The sequence below is a fragment of the Malaclemys terrapin genome, chromosome 1 (assembly GCF_027887155.1).
Source record: "Malaclemys terrapin pileata isolate rMalTer1 chromosome 1, rMalTer1.hap1, whole genome shotgun sequence".
In the NCBI taxonomy this organism is placed as follows: domain Eukaryota; kingdom Metazoa; phylum Chordata; order Testudines; family Emydidae; genus Malaclemys; species Malaclemys terrapin.
The window spans coordinates 292,949,552-292,955,837 of NC_071505.1; positions in this window are offsets into that span (position 1 = coordinate 292,949,552).

Sequence of the window (6,286 nt, forward strand, 5' to 3'; positions counted from 1 at the left end):
TTCTACGGCCACAATGTTCTGAAGATTCAGAGCAGGCGCAGCAGGGACAGAAGGATTGTGAGGAGGTTTGGCAGCATGTGACCTCCAGAAGAAGAAAGAGGAGCGTCCATGCACCAGCAATGGAGATACAGGTGAGGAATCGTTTCCATGTTCTCTCTACAGGTGCTAATGCGGAGAGTGGACTAGATGGCCCATCTGAGGGAAGGGAGCAGAAGGAGACTCCACCGATTGGAAGGCAAAAGATGCACTGTCCTAGGGATGGGCGTTCCACGACCACCACTCCCAAGAGGAGGAGGAGGGTGGTGGTGGTCGGGGACTCCCTCCTCAGGGGGACTGAGTCATCTATCTGCCGCCCTGACCGGGAAAACCGAGAGGTCTGCTGCTTGCCAGGAGCTAGGATACACGATGTGACGGAGAGACTGCCGAGACTCATCAAGCCCTCGGATCGCTACCCCTTCCTGCTTCTCCACGTGGGCACCAATGATACTGCCAAGAATGACCTTGAGCGGATCACTGCAGACTACGTGGCTCTGGGAAGAAGGATAAAGGAGTTTGAGGCGCAAGTGGTGTTCTCGTCCATCCTCCCTGTGCAAGGAAAAGGCCGGGGTAGAGACCGTCGAATCGTGGAAGTCAACGAATGGCTACGCAGGTGGTGTCGGAGAGAAGGCTTTGGATTCTTCGACCATGGGATGGTCTTCCAAGAAGAAGGAGTGCTAGGCAGAGACGGGCTCCACCTAACGAAGAGAGGGAAGAGCATCTTCGCCAGCAGGCTGGCTAACCTAGTGAGGAGGGCTTTAAACTAGGTTCACCGGGGGAAGGAGACCAAAGCCCTGAGGTAAGTGGGGAAATGGGATCCTGGGAGGAAGCACAAGCAGGAGAGCGCAACAGGGGAGGACTCCTGTCTCATACTGAGAAAGTGGGACGATCGATGAGTTATCTTAAGTGCCTATACACAAATGCAAGAAGCCTGGGAAACAAGCAGGGAGAACTGGAAGTCCTGGCACAGTCAGGGAACTATGATGTGATTGGAATAACAGAGACTTGGTGGGATAACTCACATGACTGGAGTACTGTCATGGATGGATATAAACTGTTCAGGAAGGACAGGCAGGGCAGAAAAGGTGGGGGAGTTGCGTTGTATGTAAGAGAGGAGTATGACTGCTCAGATCTCCGGTATGATACTGCAGAAAAACCTGAGAGTCTCTGGATAAAGTTGAGAAGTGTGAGCAACAAGGGTGATGTCGTGGTTGGAGTCTGCTATAGACCACCAGACCAGGGGGACGAGGTGGACGAGGCTTTCTTCTGGCAACTAGCAGAAGTTGCTAGATCACAGGCCCTGGTTCTCATGGGAGACTTTAATCACCCTGATATCTGCTGGGAGAGCAATACAGCGGTGCACAGGCAATCCAGGAAATTTTTGGAAAGTGTAGGGGACAATTTCCTGGTGCAAGTGCTGGAGGAACCAACTAGGGGCAAAGCTTTTCTTGACCTGCTGCTCACAAACAGGGAAGAACTAGTAGGGGAAGCAAAAGTGGATGGGAACCTGGGAGGCAGTGACCATGAGATGGTCGAGTTCAGGATCCTGACACAAGGAAGAAAGGAGAGCAGCAGAATACGGACCCTGGACTTCAGAAAAGCAGACTTTGACTCCCTCAGGGAACAGATGGGCAGGATCCCCTGGGAGAATAACATGAAGGGCAAAGGGGTCCAGGAGAGCTGGCTGTATTTTAAAGAATCCTTATTGAGGTTGCAGGAACAAACCATCCCGATGTGTAGAAAGAATAGTAAATATGGCAGGCGACCAGCTTGGCTAAACAGTGTAATCCTTGCTGATCTTAAACGCAAAAAAGAGGCTTATAAGGAGTGGAAGATTGGACAAATGACCAGGGAGGAGTATAAAAATATTGCTCAGGCGTGCAGGAGTGAAATCAGGAAGGCCAAATCACTCTTGGAGTTGCAGTTAGCAAGAGATGTTAAGAGTAACAAGAAGGGTTTCTTCAGGTATGTTAGCAACAAGAAGAAAATCAAGGAAAGTGTGGGCCCCTTACTGAATGAGGGAGGCAACCTAGTGACCGAGGATGTGGAAAAAGCTAATGTACTCAATGATTTTTTTGCCTCTGTCTTCACGCACAAGGTCAGCTCCCAGATTGCTGCACTGGGCAGTACAGCATGGGGAGAAGGTGGCCAACCCTCTGTGGAGAAAGAAGTGGTTCGGGACTATTTAGAAAAACTGGACGTGCACAAGTCCATGGGGCCGGATGCGCTGCATCCGAGGGTGCTAAAGGAGTTGGCGGATGAGATTGCAGAGCCATTAGCCATTATTTTTGAAAACTCATGGCGATCGGGGGAGGTCCCAGATGACTGGAAAAAGGCTAATGTAGTGCCCATCTTTAAAAAAGGGAAGAAGGAGGATCCGGGGAACTACAGGCCAGTCAGCCTCACCTCAGTCCCTGGAAAAATCATGGAGCAGGTCCTCAAGGAATCAATTATGAAACATTTAGAGGAGAGGAAAGTGATCAGGAACAGTCAGCATGGATTCACGAAGGGGAAGTCGTGCCTGACTAACCTAATTGCCTTCTATGATGAGATAACTGGCTCTGTGGATGAGGGGAAAGCAGTGGATGTGTTATTTCTTGACTTTAGCAAAGCTTTTGATACTGTCTCCCACAGTATTCTTGCCACCAAGTTAAAGAAGTATGGGCTGGATGAATGGACTGTAAGGTGGATAGAAAGCTGGCTAGATCGTCGGGCTCAACGGGTAGTGATCAATGGCTCCATGTCTAGTTGGCAGCCGGTTTCAAGTGGAGTGCCCCAAGGGTCGGTCCTGGGGCCGGTTTTGTTTAATATCTTTATTAATGATCTGGAGGATGGTGTGGACTGCACTCTCAGCAAGTTTGCAGATGACACTAAACTAGGAGGCGTGGTAGATACACTAGAGGGTAGGGATCGGATACAGAGGGACCTAGACAAATTAGAGGATTGGGCAGAAAAAAACCTGATGAGGTTCAACAAGGACAAGTGCAGAGTCCTGCACTTAGGACGGAAGAATCCCATGCACTGCTACAGACTAGGGACCGAATGGCTAGGTAGCAGTTCTGCTGAAAAGGACCTAGGGGTCACAGTGGACGAGAAGCTGGATATGAGTCAACAGTGTGCTCTTGTTGCCAAGAAGGCTAACGGCATTTTGGGCTGTATAAGTAGGGGCATTGCCAGCAGATCGAGGAACGTGATCGTTCCCCTTTATTCGACATTGGTGAGGCCTCATCTGGAATACTGTGTCCAGTTTTGGTCCCCACACTACAAGAAGGATGTGGAAAAATTGGAAAGAGTCCAGCGGAGGGCAACAAAAATGATTAGGGGTCTGGAGCACATGATTTATGAGGAGAGGCTGAGAGAACTGGGATTGTTTAGTCTCCAGAAGAGAAGAATGAGGGGGGATTTGATAGCAGCCTTCAACTACCTGAAGGGGGGTTCCAAAGAGGATGGAGCTCGGCTGTTCTCAGTGGTGGCAGATGACAGAACAAGGAGCAATGGTCTCAAGCTGCAGTGGGGGAGGTCCAGGTTGGATATCAGGAAAAACTATTTCACTAGGAGGGTGGTGAAACACTGGAATGCGTTACCTAGGGAGGTGGTGGAGTCTCCTTCCTTGGAGGTTTTTAAGGCCCAGCTTGACAAAGCCCTGGCTGGGATGATTTAGCTGGGAATTGGTCCTGCTTTGAGCAGGGGGTTGGACTAGATGACCTCTTGAGGTCCCTTCCAACTCTGATATTCTATGATTCTATGATTCTATCTCCTAGAACTGGAAGGGACCTTGAAAGGTCATTGAGTCCAGCCCCCTGCCTTCACTAGCAGGACCAAGTACTGATTTTTGCCCTAGATCCCTAAGTGGCCCCCCTCAAGGATTGAACTCACAACCCTGGGTTTAGCAGGCCAATGCTCAAGCCACTGAGCTATCCCTCCCCCCTATATAGTTGGTGGTGGGGATGGAGGTGGAAGGAGGAGTGAGACTGCTCCTCAACAGGGTAGACTTTAAATACCTGACAGACCGGCTTCCATCATGTGGAACAGTATCAGAAAACAAATCTTAATTGCGCAAGGTAAAATACCAGTCTAGTAACCTCTTGAAATAGACCTCTCGCAATAGTGACATGGGAGGTTAATTTTTGTCTAAGGTAATATAGGAATGAATTTAATTTTACCTCTGCTCCAGGAATTCTTGACACAAGCTGTAAGGTTTTCAATTGTACATTTCTTTACTCAGCCAGGTCTGTTTTAGTTTTCGCTCTTGTGCAGGGCCAAGTACATTGCTGACCCTTAATAAACAATACACCCAAAAAACTGCACTACAAGGACATTATTGAGGTTGCAAAGTCAAGCAGTCAAATGCCAGAATTAAGGTTGGCTATGCAACCTTATTTCAGCCCCCTTCTGCATATGCATTAGGATACAATCTATAACTACTGTATATGATCACATACTAATTTTTTTCCATAGGAACCTTGACTCATTCAGTCCATATGGTTCCTACTCCGTGTCCTTGTCCAGGTAGTCCCAAGCTCCCTAGCTCCTCATCTGATCTCAGTCTCTCTCAGGCTCCCAGTCACAGCCTCCTTGAGCAGCCAGTCCCAGTTATTTCCTCTCTACTACTCCAGCAGGTTTGTCTCAGTGTACTCCTCCCCCTCCTCCCCCAGCTTTAGTCCCCTCTGTATTTGAATCGGGAAGCTTCCTCTTCCTCCACATCAAGTGGCTCCCAGCAATAAGGTCATTGAGAGCACAAGAAAGACAGGTTCCCTTCTCTCAGTTCCAGTGCCTGCTTGCCCCACCCTACTCCAGAGCAGCCATTACAGGGAAAATCTGGTTTTGCTCCTGTGTAACCAGGGGGAAAGGAGGGAGCATGCACTAGTCTCTCTGTGGGGATGGTGTATGTGCAGTCAGTTCACATATAGAAGCATGTTCTGTCACTCTGAGGATGGCACATGCACAGTCCTGTCCCATGCACAAGCTGTGAGGGGATGGCATATGCAGTTTGGTCAGTACTAGGAGCTGTGAGTGGCTTGAGGATGCTCAGTAAGGACTGAATCTTCAGAGGTTTAGATGTTTTTTAGCTCAGTCTCTACACAGATTTTTTTTAAAGGCGTATAAGTTGGCCAAATGTAGGTGGATTTTCATGGGGATGCAAAAAGGCACGTCGCTGACACAAATGCCACTCCACTTCCAAATTTCAAGTCCCTATTCCAGAGCATGGGAGTGCTAGAGCTGTTCAAAGAAATGGTCACCAGAGTTTTTTAACTTGGGCCAAATGTGTTTTCCCTACCATGGGCGGCGGATATAAAAGGCCAAGGGAGGCTAGGCTTCCCCTAACCCAGGCTGTGTTGCAGCCCATGCTCCGCCCCGAGGCCCCACCTTGCAGCAGGCCGGCGGGGGCTCCTCTGGCTGTTAGGGACTCTCAGAACTCCAGCGGGTGGGGGTGGGCAGGGCTGGGGTGCTAGCCTCCCTGAAGGGGGGTTTCACCGCCACCCATGTTCCCTACTGATTCTTGGAAATGGCTACATTGTTTTGGCTGAAATTTCCAAAAAATTCATCCTGAGACAGACTTCCACATGGAAAATTTCAGCCCAAACAGTTATTGTTTGGTACCAAAGAGGTACCAGCCCTGCCTGTAATAATGAAGGGAAGCCTGAATGAAGGTGGTTTCTAGCAGTAGAAAGGGTAGGGCTCTGTCATCACTACCATTCCTCTTGCTTCTCAAAAATTATCTGTGTGCATGCAGCTGTGTTGGCTGGAGTGGATGGGCAGGACTTATTTAAAACTGTTCTGAAGACTAGCTTATAGCCTGGCCATCTACCTGTTGTGGGGCCCATTGGCTCCTGGGGTTAGTGGTCTAAGTGGTCCTGAGCCCAGGAGCTAACACCAGTGCCCTAAGTGTTCAGTCAGCACCCATCGTCATGGGGTGTAAGCACATAGGGGTGGTCCTCACTTTATCAACCAAAATTTATCAAAATTTGTTAGTCTCTAAGGTGCCACAAGTACTCCTGTTCTTTTATCAACCAGGTTTCACTTGGCATTTGCTGGTGGGTACAGCCAAGCTGTGTGTATAAAAGAGGGTTCAGCGGCTGGAGCCCACTGCTTTTCATCAGTAAATCTTAAAGTGTTTTACCAAGGTCAGTACCATTATCCCCATTCTACAGATGGGGAAACTGAGGCACACACAGAGGTCTCCCACCAGTGCCATAGAACCCCGCTCTCCTGAAGAAGGGCGTCATTTGCTTGGAGACCCAGGGCCCGG